This window comes from Schistocerca cancellata, chromosome 1 (assembly GCF_023864275.1).
Source record: "Schistocerca cancellata isolate TAMUIC-IGC-003103 chromosome 1, iqSchCanc2.1, whole genome shotgun sequence".
In the NCBI taxonomy this organism is placed as follows: domain Eukaryota; kingdom Metazoa; phylum Arthropoda; class Insecta; order Orthoptera; family Acrididae; genus Schistocerca; species Schistocerca cancellata.
In genome coordinates, this window is record NC_064626.1 from 823,581,069 (window position 1) to 823,599,310 (window position 18,242).

The 18,242-nt window shown below is 42.3% G+C and overlaps 1 protein-coding gene across 1 annotated transcript in view; it reads left to right on the forward strand.

Annotated features, from left to right (window-relative positions):
• Window positions 1-18,242, forward strand: part of LOC126162386 (uncharacterized) — a 113,383-nt gene that overhangs the window by 16,987 nt on the left and 78,154 nt on the right. The gene's annotated exons all lie outside the window — the stretch shown is intronic.

Below are 18,242 nucleotides of genomic sequence, written 5' to 3' on the forward strand. Positions count from 1 at the left end.
CATGAAAGAGTGTCCTGATGCAAAAAATTTCAGCTCAATTGTCTCAACGCTAATCTCTGGATTCGTGACAATGTACAGCAACATAAGAGACAGATTGAAATTTCGATTTTGTCCCCCACAGGTATCACTATAGCAGATCAATTTTCTTTACATACAAAGGAAGATTTTTCACATAATTCAAAATACATGAAGCAAATTCTTGCGATCCTCTACCTGCTTGTGCCTCTCTCCAGAAATACATGGAAGCTTTGTCTTTCACTATATTGTTGATTACAGGAATTGAAGCAGATGAACTGCCGTAGATAGTATATCTCAGAAACTGAAAGTTTAGGCAATGAAAGAACACTCTGCAAGTCAAACGCTGTAACAAACACACACACATCTCAGGATCAGATCTGGCGAATTCTATATCTTCCTTCATTTGGGACCTCGCCAGTTCAGCCCTACAAAGGTGTAGTTGGATATGACAGTTCCAACATTCTGTTTTCATTTTCATCAGTTGAAGTTTCCATTTCTGTTTTCTTAATTTCACAGCTTTTACTCGTATCAGAATGTGGTGGATGGAATGAAAAATTGAAATCTGAAGTAAATACCTGACGATAAAGAGATTCCTCTCGTTCTTTACACCAATCCAAATACAAACGATGCATTTTAGTAATTTTCAGGTCGGGATTAAGGTGTTCTGGATTTGGACTGTCCTTTCTAGGATAGTGTGAATGGTACCTTGGGAATGATTCTATGTGTTCTTCAACTTGACGTTTGATTTCTGTAGGAGTCTTTCTTTTCTTTTCTTTTCTTTTTTTTTTTGTTTGTTTGTAAGTTCACATTTACCACAATTATCTGAAGCGAGTTCTCCTTTTTGTTTGTAAGAAGTAATAGCACGATCTATCCAACCAGATTAAATTTGAAAGGTGTTTTGGAAAGCAAGTCTGCACACACTAACATTAGTACCATTCTGTTTCTGTAAGGTGTGTGTACGAGTGAATGAACGACGTGATTCTGTTGTACTATGTAGTATATGAGCGCTTCATTGTTTGTTACACCAATTCACAGATAAAATTTTTTTGAGCTAATTCACCTTCTTTACCAAGGGAATAGAACCTTTAAAATTGCACTGCCTGCCTTCTTCAGGAATATTAACCTCACAGTTTTTAGGAAAATTGCAATGATAGAAACTAAACTTCTTCTACTTGCCAGTAACACTTTCCATCTTCTTTACATTTCGTTTCCACAAATCAGCATTCCTTGATCTCTTCCTACCCTTTTATTGAATGGCAGGAGGATCATCTTCAACATCAATAAAGTTTCCATTCGCATCCAGATTAGGAACTTCCTCTCCTTCAAAGACAGTAACCGTTGTTTTAGTTGTACCATACTTGTCATTTGTCCATATTTCTAGGGCCTGTGAGAGTAGGGTCACCTCTTTTACTTTGTGGCTCATTTATAGGTGCTGACACAGCAGATGCTTGTAGTCTTGCTGTTTCAGCATTGGTTTGTCTTTTCACATTTCTCTTTTTAAGCTTCCTTTTGGGGGTTTCATAATCAGAATCATCTTTGTATGAAGAAGCGGGTGGAACATATTCTTCATTAGAACCAGAATCCGTAATGGGTTACACCAAATTTGCACTCAATTAATTTCAAAATAGTTGTCCACAAGTTACACCATTAATGTTTTACTTCTGAATTGCACCTGAAAGAAGTACAAAAATGATAGCCTATAAAAACAATGTAATGAAGTAACAAAAAACACAAAAATATAAAAAATGGGTATTTGTGAGTTATACCGTTTCTGCAGCAAACCCCTCAACTGCGAGAAGCTTAACCAACGATCTTTGCGAATAAACACTGTACCTCATATTGAATGTCCTTTTCTGGACTAAGAATATGTTTCGTGAATACCTGTGTTGTCCCAAAAAATGACACTATAGGCTACAGCAGAGCGAAAATATGCAAAATAAACAATCGTTCGTGTTTCAATGACAGAGACACTGGGTGTTTTTTTATGTTGTAATGACTGCAGCATTTATTTTCTTCTCAAGATCGTGAATTTGATACTTCCAAGAGAGCTTTTCACTACACCTGCTATGTTACAACACACTCTTTGCTACACGGAAAATACGGGTGCACTGTAATCACTTGATAGTTCACAATTCAGGTTTGTGCCGGGTCGTCGTAAACTGTAGAATACACAAGCAGAATAACACAGATAGTGCGGTATCCTGCAAATCAGTCAACAATCCGTCGAATAGCAAACCAAAACGTAGTCCTCTAAACATCAAGGACGCGAAAATATGGTGTAAACGAGGCGCGGAGGCTATAGCGCAGCAATGTCTTGCAGCCTGTCAGCAGATAGCTTTTACTTCCAGTTTGACGTCAGCAGCCAGGGCCATTTGACAGTCCACTGGCACCTCTTCCAGTCGCCGGAGGAGTCGTTGACAGCGGACATGACGGGATATCGTCCTCGCTATCGGATTACGGAGATATAGCAGTTATCCTAATTCTAAGTATTTGGAACGCTAGACCTCACTGAATATTTGGTCCTCTTGGGGTAACAAAATTTGGCTTCTACTACAAGAGTTCAGTTTCACTAACTGTATGCCGTTCTAGCAGCTAAACATGTTTGTTTTCTGTAGTCCACAAGCTAATGTTATCCTCTACCCTATTTGGTATTTCTTTCAGAACCATACCGGTCTTATGCAGATAGCGGAAAAATTGGATCATCCGCCAGACAGACAAGACGATTATATGACTTTGTGCCACCACTTTAAAGCACCCCAGTCAGATTCAAACCCGTTCTTCGTTTGCTGTCATTGTAAAAAAACAAACAGTTTCCTATTTCCCAGATTTAAATGAACTACTGTTTAGTTTTCCCTCTAGTTCCATAATGTTGCATCTTAGACAAAAGTATAGAATAGTCCAGAGAGTCATATGTTTTGTTCAATCGCACAAGATATCTTCAGTCGGCAGGTTATCATTTAGCCCCGCAAGTCTCTCACACCCAAAAAATAAAACTGCATTTTTTCTCAAAGCTCCTCTCCTGGAGCCAAGGGGCAAGCCTGATAAATTCTATGTGCCGAGTTATGTTACTGCTCTCTTAAACATTGAGTTCTCAAAATTTTCGAAAACACTAGTAGGAATGATATTGGCCTATATTAGTCTACAACATTTGTATTTTTCCATAAAGTAGATTTTCTAACGAGTGTTCTTATCTTTCTGGGAACTGACGACTACTGATAGACACCTTGTACTGGTGACGGAGTGCAGAAATAATGGGGGATACACTGATCTTTATAAGTCCTCATGGTATTTCATTCCACAATGTGAGTCTTTATTGACAAATGATTTAATAATAGATTCAGTATACTCTATGCTTGTTTCTTGTAGTTGCGCGTGTCTTAATTTTCTTGGGACACCAGACTTTAAGAGTTAATGTCATAACTTTGAACTAGAAATTACAGTTGGCATAAAATGACACTTCTCCCATTTACAAAAAATCAACGCTTAGTAATTAGGTACGATAACTTTTTCCGAAGAAAACCTTAGTACTAGGTGGTTATAAGAAAACTGACAGTGTTCCGAGTTCTACAATGACGACTGTATAAATTGCAGGGCGCTGAAACATCGTAGGTATGTTCATTAATCGGTGTGCTCCCGGTGTATGCTGAAAAAAGTAAAAGTTCCACTTCCTGCCACTAGGCGAAAGTATGGCGCTCTAAGTAGTCAGAATGTGAAATGTTTCCTATTTGACGTCAGTATGCTGTTTTGTTGCTTGGTGACGCATGTTGACTTCTTTTATGAAGTGACTGTTGGTGTAAAGGTTTATGAAGTTTGCAGTTTCCCGTACGAAATGCGATGGCTATTGAGAAGAAACACCGTGCACTGCTGGTAAAGTTGTTTTATCAGAACGGCATCAACAGCAGCGCTGCACTGCGGGAATATAGCCAACAGAAACAGCCGCGAAGAGACCCCATGTCAAGAAATGTTCAAATGTGTGTGAATTCCTAAGGGACCAAACTACTGATGTCATCGGTCCCTAGACTTACAAACTACTTAAACTAACTTATGCTAAGAACAACACACACACACACACATCCATGCCCGAGGGAGGACTCGAACCTCCGGCGGTAGGGGCCGCGCAATCAGTGACATGGCGCCTCTAACCGCGCGGCTGTCAAGAAATGGGTTAAACAATATGAACAAGAAATTTATAAGAAACAGGTGAGTTAGGTGGTGCAGTAGGGAGAGAAAGGCGGCCCAATGCAATGGCAGTCATTGATGAAGTTGCTGCAGCCATAGCCGACCGTACAGCACATACCTCAATTTCGGTGCTCGAGCTGCGATCAAAAGATTCTGCGGCGCATTTGACATTAGTGTCCCTACTAGATTCAGAACGTGCTCCAAATGAAGCTCCAAGATAGACATGTGGCTGGAAAATATTCTTGGGCGGATGAGACACATTTTACTTTACACGGTGCCGCCAGTGCACAAAACTGTCGCACATGCGGTCCTACTCCGCTACATGTTGTGCAGGAATATCCACTGCCATCAGTTTGTGTGACTGTGTGGCGTGGTTTCACTATTTCCTTCAATCTTGGTCCGTTTTTCTTTGAAGAGATACCCTCTCGTAAGCCTGTTAGGTGTATCGTGACATATGTACGTTATAAGGACCTCCTTGTGTAACGCTTTATTGCAGCTTTGCGCGAACACAAATGTGTCCCCACCACTATTTTCGTGCAAGATTGGGCAACACTAAACGTCGCTTACCAGATGAAAGATTTACTTCGAGAACTTTCTGTAGCGACCGCATCATTTCTAGACAATTTCACGATGTTTGGTCTTCCAGATTCCCCGATCTAAATCAATGTGACTTCTAGTTGTGGGGGTATATGAAAGATCGTGCCTATCAGGATGTATCCGGATTCTACCTCATCTGAAGGACAGCTTGTGACGAAATATCGCTCTGATTACATCGGAGATGCTGCGAGCAACTGTCGATCATACCGTGTTATGGATGCAACATTTTACTGAGTGGCAAGTTACATGTTGTAACTTGCGACTATACCTAATAAACGTGCCAAAACCACCTTAATGATGTGTTTGATCGTTCCACCGCTTTTCCTACACCCAGACTACATTCTGACTGCTTTCAACGCCATATTTTCAACTGGTGGCAGAAATGGAACTATTAGTTTTTTTAGCATACTCTGTGAGCACGCCGATTAACGAACATACCGACGATGTTTCAGCGTCTTGCGATGTATACAGTCCGCACTGCAACACTCGGAGCACTTTCAGTTTCATTATAACCATCCGGTATTTATTCTATGCGGAAGAGCTTCTCTGAAATGCAAATAATGTTAAATTCATTGTCTATCAGTAGCTGTTGAAACGAATTCACTGACTATTCTGACTTTCGTTCCCCATTTAGTTAATGAACAAATTTCCGCAATTAAACGAAGGTTTGTGAAGAAGAGATTCGTCTTAACTAAAGTAATCCTAAAAAGTCTAGCCTTCCTGCATGCAAGTACAGAAACCTACCAGAGAATGAACGCAGATCCACACGCATTACTGTCATTTATAATAACGATTCACGTTGTCCTAGACTTATTCGTGTGTACGCCGCGTTTAGCGCCTCCTGGCGTATGGATACTCTCGACCCGCATCATCGAGATGTGTGTATTGTTTGTAGCCGTCAGCATCGTCTAAAATCTGATGTGAACTCACCTTACAGCTTTGTCAAGATGGGGTTGATCATGACGTCTGAATAGCTGGTCAGAGTCGACATTGGCGGTGGGGATCCGCATAACATTTCTGTCTATGTCATAGCCTTAACATAAGCGCAGTCCTTATTAAGACTTTTCCCACCCTTCCCCACTATAACTTCCTGATTCTCCTTAGTACAGTCCTTACCCAATGCCTCTGAGTATTCTGTCACCTTACTAGGCTTTAGACTTAGCTTAAAAGTGCTGGTACCAAGATATTCCCTACCTAATGCTTCCAGCAAATGCAGGCCTACACTGCGCCACTGGCTGCCAAATAGCAGCATAACCATTCTGTTATTAACGTTTCTATCTAACTTAGGTTTTTTAACAACGTTAGAAATCTGTTCGATCAGAGTCTAATGTCTTAACTTCTCCTTTGTCAATTCTGATATGCTGCTCATGTCCAGTAGCGACATGTTGCACATAAGATCAGGGTCAACTGTAAGTGACACGTTCGGATTCGTACTCACATCGGTGAAAAATGTGATACATGAGATGCTGAAAACAAGCTTTAATGATTATTTCTTTGTTTTTGACTCTGACACAAATATACACTTACTGTACAAAAACTTTATTAATATTACATGAAAGTGGCATAAAGGTAAGAAGGTGAATGCTAGTCATTTTCTGTTCCATTAGTATTATAAATCATGAGTACCGTCTTTCAGACGCATCTGACTTTCGTGTTCTGTTGTCTTAGTAATATTTATCACAGCTTCGACTAAGATTGCTCAGAAACCTGTCTCAGTTTCATACCAATGCACTGAATGCCCCCAAGCTGGTATCCTACAGTAAACAGGAGCGGTCCTACCTCTTAGACAACCTAAATAGTAACCCTAGTGTTCGGAAATTTTTTTCTCATTCGTGTTTATCTTAATTCGTGTCTCAAGCTGTGTTCAGTTCCTCCAGTAATGTTAACCTGTAAGCTCATTTAGTAATTATATTGTTACCGTTAGCCGGCTGGAGTGGCCGAGCGGTTCTAGGCGCTACAGTTTGGAACCGCGCGGCCGCTACGGTCGCAGGTTCGAATCCTGCCTCGGTCATGGATGTGTGTGATGTCGTTAGATTAGTTAGATTTAAGTAGTTCTAAGTTCTAGGGGACTGATGACCTCAGAAGTTAAGTCCCATAGTGCTCAGAGCCATTTGAACCATTTTTTTTATTACCGTTATTGTTATTATTGCCGTCTGAATGACCAAACCATACATACATATTTGCAGTGGTTATGCGTCTCTGAGTGCCCTCCATGTTATATGAGGATACAGGTTATCAAATTTTTTATGTAGCCATACTCCTACATAATTTAAACCTAAGATTTTGTACCCTAATTATCGCTAGTGGCTATAATTATTTCTAGGCTTCCTATAATTATAGCTGCTTTTTGGTTTGCCAGTTTTCGATTCTTCAATAATTAACAGAGAATTGTTACTACGCCAACTTTTGAGGAATTGCAATCTTAAATATCAATAAAAACAGTCTCTATCGCGTTTGCATTTTTTTTTTATTTGTTGACAACCGATTTCGGCACATTCCTCACACCGTCTTCAGGGTTACACTGCTGTAATACAGTAATAACACGCACTCATACTGAATGCGTATTATTACTGATTACTGCGGTGTATACTGAAAGCATATTATTACTGTATCGCGGCGGTATACTGAATGGATATTATTACTGTATTACATCGGTGTAAGCCTAAAGATGGTCTAAGGAAACGGCCAGAAACGCCTGCCAACAAATAAAAAATCTGAAAACGCAATCAAGACTGTTTTTATTGATTTTTAACATTTTATACCAATCACTGTCCTCCAACCAAGAATGCTTTCTAATGTTTTAAATTATAATTTTATTGCTGTATCTATCTGAACAATGTACAGTAACTTAGAGTTGCCTTTAGGAGATGCGACATTTCTGTAAGCGACAGGGGAGGAGAGGAGGTGAGGACTTGCTGAAAAGTAATGCCTCCGAATTTGTTATGTAAAAACTCTTTAAGCTTTTTAGATGAATTTTCGTGACTAAATGACGTTTCCTTGAGGTAATTATAAGCATCTGCTTTTCCTACATCTATTTTTACGTGGTCTTTTTATGAGGTCTTCCCAGACGGTTATTTCTAAGCATCTTGCGGTTGTGATTTTTCACCAATCACGTTATCGAACGGAAATGGATCTCTTCGTTTATGGTATACTGTAAACAGTAACGGCGCTGTAACGTTCCCTTGAGCTACACCCGTTATTAGAACATTGCCTGACAAAAGATGTGAAGTCCCCAGAAGACACCATCGGATGTCAGTATAGCTTCGTATAAGTAAACACTATCGTCAGATACGTAAAGGATTAGTTGCAGTTCTCTGTGACAGGTAGAGTATATTGGTGTTGTTCGGAGTGATCACCTTGAAAGACACGAAGTTGCCGAATATACACGTATACACGTGATCCCGCGTTATAAATATGTGACGGAATTTAAAGGGCTCTCATTATGTGTCTCTATTTGGTTGGCCGCCCGAATCACGCAATATTGGTTTATTCGTATGTGACAGTGATTCGATGTTGGACTGCAAGGAAACTCGAGGGCAGGCACACTCCTCGTCAGGGTTCCAGTCGGCCACCACAAAAGAGGAACATCGTATTGCGCACCAAGCACATCGTCGTTACCCCTCCTGCCATCTGAGAACAAGTAATGGACTCCCTGCAAGATTCTGTGTCATACTGAGCCACTGGTTGGAGACCAGCAGCAGCCGGACTAGAGATCTGACCGACCCATGCGAAGAGCGACGTTAACGCCTCAACACTCACACACTTTATATCTGAAATGGTGCCTAGAATGGGAAGCTGACGAATGGCGTCGTACTGTATTCAACAGTGAATCATGGTTCTGCACTAATACGGATAACCATTGTCGGCGGGTATGTACTCGACATAGGGAGAGGTGTTTTGAAGAAACACAACGATATTAATCGTGACGTCATGATGTGGAGAGCTATCGGGTATGACTTCAGGTCACGGCTGGTACTGTTTGAAGAGAAATGTGATGGCACAACAGTGCGTCACTGACGTCCTGCGACCTCATGTGTTCTCTCTCATCAACACTATCGTGCTGCCATTTTTTCAAGAGCGCCGTTCTCATCCTCACACAGGACGTATCTTTATGACCTGTGTGTGTGATATTGCGATACTCCCGTGACCAGCAATAACTCCAGATCAGTCCCCGATAAACCATGCATGGGATCAGCTTGAGCGTCATCTCATCCCAGTACCAGTATGCAGGATATCAAGGACCGCTTATAAAAGCTGTGTACCACGTTGCCATAGGAAAGAATAAAATGGCGTTATGGCACCCTTCCCAAACGAATCAGTGTATGCATTCAGGCCAGAAAGCGTGTAACATTATACTGATGAGTGGGCTTGGCGTACAATTTTGCATTCAGGGTGCGTGGGAAATGTTAGTACGTTAATAACTGGTGTAACTACCAGAAGGTTGAATGCAAGCATGAAAACGTGCGTACATTGTGTTGTACAGGTGCCGGATGTCAGTCTGTGGGATGGACTTTCATTCCTGTTGCACTTTGTCGGTCAATACATGGACAGTTAGTGCTGTTTGTGAGTGACAGTCGAGTTGTCATCCGATGATGTTCCATATGTGCTGTATTGGAGCCAGATCTGGTGATCGGGTAGACCAAGGCAACATGTCGGCACTCCGTAGGCCGTGTTGTGTTACAACAGCGGTATATGGACGAGCGTTATCCTGTTGGGAAACAGCATCTGCAACTCTGTTAATGAATGGCAGCACAACAGGTCGAATCACCACACTAATGTACAAAATTTTCAGTCAGGATGCGTGGTATAACCACTAGAGTTCTCATGCTGTCATACGAAATCGCACTCCAGACCATACCTCCAGGTGTATGTCCAGGGCGCCTAGCACGCAGACAGTTGGGCTGCAGGCCCTCAAATGGCCTCCTAACCAGCACGCGGCCACCACAGATATCGAGGCAGAACCAGCTTTCATCAGAAAATACAACGGACCTCCACTCTGACCACTAGTGAGCTCTCGCTTGACACCACTGAAGTCGCAAATGGCGGGTATTGGGGTCAGTGGAACGCACGCTTCAGGCCGTCTGGCTCGGAGCTGTGCTTGAACTAATCGACTTGTAACAGTTCGTTGTGGCGCAAACTGCTGCAGCAGATGCAGTACGATGCGACAGAGCCATAGGCCGAACACGGTGGTCTTCCATCTCAGTAGTGCCACGTGGCAATCCGGAGCCCAGTCTGACCACTGCTGCCGGCAATTATGTACGGTGGCTGCATTACTGCCAAGTCTTTCTGCAGTATCGCAGAAGAAACATCCAGCTCATCGTAGCCATATTACACGAACTCGTTCAAGCTCAGTGAGTGTTTTAATAATGGCGTCTTTGTAGCCTAAATGCATTCTTGATTAACATCAACTCAACACGTCCAGTCACAACGGTAACTAATGCTCGCGACCGTTAAAGCGTTTATTTAAAGCAAACCAGAGTAACATCCTGATAGCGCCACTCTTGTGCGACTGGTGCGAAATTTGAATAGAAATCGTCTTTTAGATGTAGAAGCATGCCTACCAACTTGCGTTTACGTCGCACAACTCCTTCTTGGTGTTGCGATTTTTTTCCCCCGTCAGTTTGTATGCAATACGTTACCATTCTTTTATTTTGAGAGTCAATTGCAAATCTCTGTTCCAAATCTCCTACTTCTGTGTCTGTGTTTCGCTACAGTTCTCTAGCGTTGTCACTTCTCTCTCTGTATACAACAACATCAATCGTGAATATCCTGAAGATTAGGTACATCTACATCTATATGGATACTCTGCAAATCACATTTAAGTGCCTGCCAGAGTGTTCACCGAACCACCTTCACAATTCTCTATTATTACAATCTCGTATAGCGCGCGGAAAGAATGAACACCTATATCTTTCCGTACGAGCTCTGATTTCCCTTATTTTATCGTGGTGATCGTTCCACCCTATGTAGGTCGGTGTCAACAAAATATTTTCGCATTCGGAGGAGAAAGTTGGTGATTGGAATTTCGTGAGAAGATTCCGTCGCAACGAAAAACGCCTTTCTTTTAATGATTTCCAGTCCAAATCCTGTATCATTTCTGTGACACTCTCTCCCATATTTTGCGATAATACAAAACGTGCTGCCTTTCTTCGAACTTTTTCGATGTACTCCGTCAGTCCTACCTGGTAAGGATCCCACACCGCGCAGCAGTATTCTTGAGGACGGACAAGCGTAGTGCAGGCAGTCTCCTTAGTAGGCCTGTTACATTTTCTAAGTGTCCTGCCGATAAAACGCAGCCTTTGGTGAGCCTTCCCCACAACATTTTCTATGTGTACCTTCCAATTTAAGTTGTTCGTAATTGTAATACTTAGGTATTTAGTTGAATTTACGGCTTTTAGATTATTTACCGTGGTAATATACACAGTGGCGCTACAGTAGACATACGGTAGTCGATTGAGGCACGGAAGCTACTTGTGTGAAAGCGGCTTAATTGTAGAGCAGATTGATGTGGGCGACACAGGCCGCTGGGGAGGCGACTGGATGGCACAGCGGATGACCCGCAGCCGGCCGGGTAACGGGACACGACCTGCAAGTGGGCGCCTCGTAGCGCCGTGTCGGCCTGCCCGCCGCCTCCGCCCGCTCTGCCCTACTGACGGCCCTGGGGATACCAAAGACGCGTGCACTTTACGACGCCTCACTGTTCTAGTGGTGTTTGTTTACTGTGCCGCCTACAAACGCACTTCTCAGGACATGAAAGTTTGTCAGTTATTCATCTTGTGATTGAAGCTTACTTGTCCCTGTTTGCTTTCAAATATACGAGAGGGAATCAAACAAAATCCTGAAGAATTTTTTTAATGTTTTTATTGAACGAAAGTGGAACACAAGGGTATTACCTTTCGACATAGCCTCCCTGTTGTTCAACACACTTCCTCCAACACGTAGGAACTGCGCGGATACCTCTGAAAAAGAAATTCTTTCGGTCGTGTCCGCGGCCACTCGTACACCGCCTGCTGCATCTCTTCATCGAAACGAAATTTCTTTCCTCCCATTGCCTCTTTGAGTGGTCCAAACATGCGGTAATCACTCGGTGCGAGGCCTAGTGAGTATGGCGGATGTGGCGAAGATTCAAAGTGAGGGCCATCAATAGCTGCAAGTGTTGCCCAGGCAGTAAGAAGCCGAGCATTTTCATGTGGCAAAATGACACCTTTAGTCAGAAGTCCGCGTCAAGTCTACGTCTCCTTGAAGCTGATTTTTTAACATATTGGAATATGACGTACTGGTGATGGTGTTTCTCCTAGACTTTTTTTTAAAGGTTTTTAACCTTCTTCGGACAAAATTAAAAGTTACAGCATAACGTTCCTAAAAATACGAAAGCTGCGGTCATACCTGACAGCGTCAGATAGTCAGCATTAAAATAAAATGCAACAGTGGTGCAAGCCAATAGGGGCTGTCATGTGTCCTCTACTACAGTCAACACAAAACTGTAGTAGAGGACACATGGCAGCCCCTATTGGCCTGCACCTCTGTTGCATTTTATTTTAATGCTGACTATCTGACGCTGTCAGATATGATCGCAGCTTCCGTATTTTTTGGTACGTTATGCTGTAACTTTTAGTTTCAATTTTGTCCGAAGAAGGTGTCCCTTATGACACCGAAACCTAGGTCACAAATTAATTGTGTTCGCGACTGAGGGCTGTGTTTTTCAACATTTTGTTTCTCCTAGACGTTTAGTGTTCCAAGACAACGTCGCATCCATGCCAAACGAGAGTCAACAAAGCTTCCCTGCACATGGCTGCGTCCGGAGCCTTTTAGGTTTCGTTTGGAGTTGGGGTTGGTGGTAGTATACCCAGGTTTCGTCTCCTGTAAAGCTTTTCGCGCGCCGGGAAACCATTACCTTCTGCTTCAAAGCGCCGTCAAATTTCTTCACAGACGTCAGCACATTGCTCTTTCGGTTCTGGAGTGAGCAGGTGTGGCACCCATCTTGCAGACACTTTGCGAAACTTCAGCACTTCATAAATGATGTGATGTGCTGAGCCTTGACTAATGTTCAGATCTGCGGCTATTTCATCCATCTTCACACGGCGATTTTCCATCACAGTGGCATCAACCGCTGCAATAGATTCAGCTGTAAGAATGCGGTCGCTGAGCGTTTGTCACAGAAGTAACGCCATTTCCGAACTTTCTACTCCACTCATGCAGTCGCTGCAATAATAGACTTGCACCACCATACTGGGACTTCCTTCTTCAACGGACTTCAATTGGTTTCGTACCTTTACCGCTCAGAAAACGTCTGACAGAGCGCTGTTCTTACTTGGTGCATGTCGCAAGCAGTTCTGGCAATTTGAATTGTAACAGTACTGCCAAATTACAGATGCTTGTGGCGAAATGTCTATTTTAATTTCACTCTTAACGTTGTCATTTGGCTTCCCCTTGTACAGTTGTGAAAATGTAGTTCTGTCTTGAGTGAACACAAATTATTCTTATTTAACACTGAAACAAGTTACGCAGGTTGTGCTCAAAATGACCACTGGCAGCGACAATACACGCCTTCAGTCTGTTTTGGAACAACTGCTGCACACGTGCTAGTATTTCAGCGGAGATGTCCGAGCAAGCTGCAGTAATAACACGTTGCGTATCATCGGTTGTATTTGGTACGTCCTTCTAGACAGCTTGTTTCAGCTTTCCCCACAGAAAAAAGCCTACAGGCGACAAATCCGGGGAAAGGGTCGGCCTGGGTACAAGCTCTCTGTGTCCAGTCAAACGATTTGGAAACAATTCGTGAAGACATGTTGTAGTGCTTCGTGCAGTGTGTGAGGCTGGAAAGCGATATGTTAGTACTACAGGTTCCTCCTAGTATGCACAGGAACATCTCCTAGCATCTGTGGAAAACGGTCTGTTAGGAGGAAGCGATACTTGTGAGCGTTCAGTGTTCCGTCTACGGAAAACGCGCCTATGAGCTTGTAGTTCACTATGCCACACTACATGTTTACACTCCATGGACGCTGACGTTCCACCTGACGCAGTCAACGGGGTTTCTTGTCTTAATGCCCACGCACAAAAGTTAAAACGGTTCTCATAACCGTTTCCATGCAACTCTTGATGGAGAGAGATGCCATAGGGATGGAACGTATGTCAATGGGGAAGGCGTAGGACACTTGTCTCACTCGTACCATTTCCTCTTAGCTGCGCGGTCTGGGGTGCCTTGCCACGGTTCGCGCGGCTTCCGCCGTCGGAGGTTCGAGTCCTCCCTCGGGCATGCGTGTGTGTGTTGTCCTTAGCGTAAGTTAGTTTAAGTTAGATTAAGTAGTGTGTAAGCCTAGGGAACGATTATCTTAGCAGTTTGATCCCATAGGAACTTACCACAAATTTCCAAATCTTTTTCCTCGTGCGATTGCGGATCAACTGCAGCAGCAGCAACAACATTAATTTCCCCCTCTTCTGTTGTCACCTGCTTCCTTCTGTTACCTTGCCCATGCGCTACACTACCACTTTCAAGTAACTGGTTGAAGAGGCTGATAAATAACTGCCGAGATGGTCGACGTATCTAGCCGCATATGCCGTACTAGAACGAACTGCATTATTCCTACACTCTCCATCCTGTAGCAAACACCACTGACATTCTAATTTACCTTACTTTTACACTGTTAATGTCAACAGACGCTGCTCCATTTAAAAAAGTGTATGTTTGCACAAAAAATAGACTTTCTGAGTATTATTACACTCTGTTTTTTGTCTGACAATACCGAACTTCAGACTACCAATACATTTTGTGAAAACCGCACGTAAATAGCACTTTCCATTTCCGCAATATCGGTGTTGCAAGTTTTAGGAGATTCACCCTGTATAGCTACTGCAGTGAACTGTTATAATATACAAATACATATGTAATATATAAAAGGGAAACGTTACAAATATTCTCGAAAAGTTCTTGATCGAGAGACCTCGAATTTTTACACGTTATTGCAATAAACGTTCGGATGGGCATGAAACTTTGTTAGCAAAATTCTCGCAAAGTGCTTGACAAATTTACTACAAATTTTTACAGGACATTCTAATAAACATTCATTTAAACATAAGCTCCATATTTTTACACAATAATGTAAAATTTGTCTGTAAAAACTGATTGCGGGAAGGAAAGTGCTGTGCTTTGCTCTGCTGTGATATGTGCGGTTTTGTTTTCTTTCCCCGTGATCTGTTTTTACTACCGCAGTAGGACATTTAAAACCACAGGAAAAATTGTTTCTCCCATATATATTCTTTCACATTATACACGGCGGTCCGAAAAGCTTGTAAGAGTGTTGGAGGGTAGATAGGGCTGAGAAAGAACTGTAAGGAAATAAGTAGATACGTTCCGCCGTTTCCGAGTTGATTAGCATTGAAGTTATTCCAATCGGGCCGTTGTGAGCGCAAATTCAAGCGGCCTGCCAGATACAGTGTCAGTTGTTCTCAGATCGTAGATGACAGCGCACGAGACTGCTCAACCTTTTGGCTAGGATTCGATCGTTACTACAGTCCCATGTCCAGTTTTTGTATTGCTCAGTTATTCGGTTTCATGAAATCGAGCGAAATACTATTTTGACGACACTGTCTCTGGCTGGTCGCTTGAATTTGCGCGCGCATCGGTCTGATTGAAAAACTTCGATGCTAACTCGGAAACGGAGAAACTTATTGATTTTTTCCTTAACAGTTACTTTTCAGGACATCCTACCCTGTAATTCCCCTACAAGCTTTTGGCGCTGTTTCTGTCCACCTAGTAAATATTTTCAAACAAAAATTGTATACATAATATTGTACTGTTTTGTTTACTTCCTCGCAGTCAGTTTTCACAGAAAACAGAAGAGTTGTATTTGTAGCTTATCAGTTTGTGTTTAGGACACTACTACGGAACGTAAATTTGCAATAACAATAATCTAGGCTCTGGCTTAGGGAGAGGGGGAGGAGTAGATGAACAGACAATGGGCGGGGGGAGGAAACGGACACAGAGAGGGGGAAGGAATATATGACAGATAGAGGGGGAGGAGGGGAGAGAGAGGGAGGAGATGGAGATGGATAGAGAGAGGGGAGTGGAGGTGATGGACAAAGAGAGTGGGAGGATGAGGAGATGAACAAAGAGAGGAGGAAGAGGAGATGGACAGAGAGGGGTATGGGAGGTGAGGGGGGAGGAAGAGATTAGGACATGTATCCAATTCTCGTAGTTCTTTAGTAACTGCGAAACATTGCCGGATTTGCTAGTGAATAAGTATGTAAACAAATAAAACTACGAAGTTCTACATGTTAGCCGTGTCATGTGTGAGGCTCACACGGTACAGTCGACCAGTCATCTGCGTGATTTTCTCAGACCAGATTTGGGTCCAGTACGAAAGTTCATCATTCCTTGTAGCTTACGGACTCTGAAGTTCATGAATTGCGTCGTCACTCGTTTTAATGGCGTTGTGTCAACGGACAAGTCTGTAACGCACCCGGGAATATCGAAACTAAACTTACCCCTGTTTTGCGACGGATACAATTTTCTGATTATTTCCGTTTTCACTTCATACTACGATGGATGTCGCCGTGGCCAACAAAAACCGGCGAATATTCACAGTGCAACCATTGCTCGAAGAACAATAGGATATTTAAATACTTTAAAACAATCTTAGGAGCCACTGTTCTACGTCACAGGCGCTCGTGGTACAGGTGGTCACGAATCCATTCCGGCCGCTAACTTACGCCAAAATCTGGTCTGCTTTCGTCGTCATTAACATGTGAATTCTCCACCACTTGACTGAGTCAATTCTAATTATGTTTTCTGTTGCGCGTGCTGAAAACGACTGCTTTTATGGAGTTGTCGTAATGAAACTTGTGATCCGCACTGCTCGTGGAGGGCTTGTACCACTTTGGCATCTACAGATTCCTCAAGGCAATGGTTTCTATTTAGCTGATCTACAATTCGTAACCATTCGATCACCAATAATAACTCACACCGCAGCCACCTCAGCCGACAGTCAACTCATGAAGCTAGCCAAAGGCGAGCGGATCACTGAGATTGTTTTACTTTAAGTTGTGTTCAAATCACATAGCTAGTTTTTGGCCTGTGTTATTCTATACAATTTTTGGAACGTCATCTTTGACGAATGACGAGTTCAAAATGCGTGTACCATCTTCGCTGATATAAAGTCATACAAGTTTTCGTACATCTATAAATATTATAAATGTAGGATTTTACAATAACAGCTAAGTCGTAGGCTCCTTTAAACTTATCCATGAACTGACTCTTAGCCATATTTTGTCATTTAAATTTTTAATTGGTATTTTCTGTGGCTTGTCGAAACCATTTGATGGGCAATTCCCTGTAAACTTTGGAGAATATGAGGGGACTGCCGATATTGCTGATAATAGGTTTTCGTAGTATCTAACAAAAAGAACGCAGTGTGTTGCAGCAAATATACTGTGTTTTAGTTGAAACTTGCTGATGTCATTGCAGCAGCCTCTGTGTGATATTATTAAGTTAATGATTTTCAAAGACTATTCGTGATCAGTTTTGAAGACTATGTACTTTAAGTATTTTTGCTTCATTACAGCAGAACACGTTCCTGTTACTAACGCGTAGACAAAGTATTCAAAACATGGAAGCATTTTTGCCTCTAGTTCAATGTAGTAGTAGATATGTGTAAGTACAATCCTGTAATCATAAGTAAAGAGTTGTAAATCAGACTGGTCAACTGCATAATCATCAAGTGTCTGCTGCACTGTTGAAGAAATAAAAAAAATATTACTAAAAATAACAAATAATAATTACAATAATGAGACAACAGATGTAAGAATTAATACTTACATCCGAATGAAACACTTTTCTTCATTTTGTTCTCCTCAGTGGTGGCGGATGATCTCTGATGCGTTATGGTAGTGGCAGTGTTGTTCGAATGCAAATCTCGAGGATGCTAAGAAGCACTGCAGCCGCTAGTGGCGTTGGGGGAACGAGCAGTAGCAGCACAGTGAGGGGTCATTCTTTTGGGTTATAAATTACCATAATTAAGAATCACAGTTATCACTTTAAGCTAAAAGCATTGGACACCTGAGTAAACATGAGCCAAAGCAGCCATCATGCTCATAAATTATGGTAATTATCATGACAGTAATTGTCCATTAATTACGGCATAAGCAAACAAAACATACACCCAAGTGAAGTTCATTTAATAAGGATAGTTAAATCAGGGTAGCACAAATGGCTGGTTTGTTTCCTGAAGGAGAAGACTGCCCCCACTGTGCCAGAACTCTCAAACACCCACTACTAATAGACTGTACTCCAGTCGAATTTAGTGTTTGTGGTGACCTCAGCTGATTTAGGAAAAGCACAAACATTTAAATTTCAGTACTCGACTTTTGTTCCATCTACTGTAAGCCAGCAATGGTGCTGAGAATATTGCATCGCCTTTCATTTTCATTTTCGCTGCTGTGTGCCAGCGTCA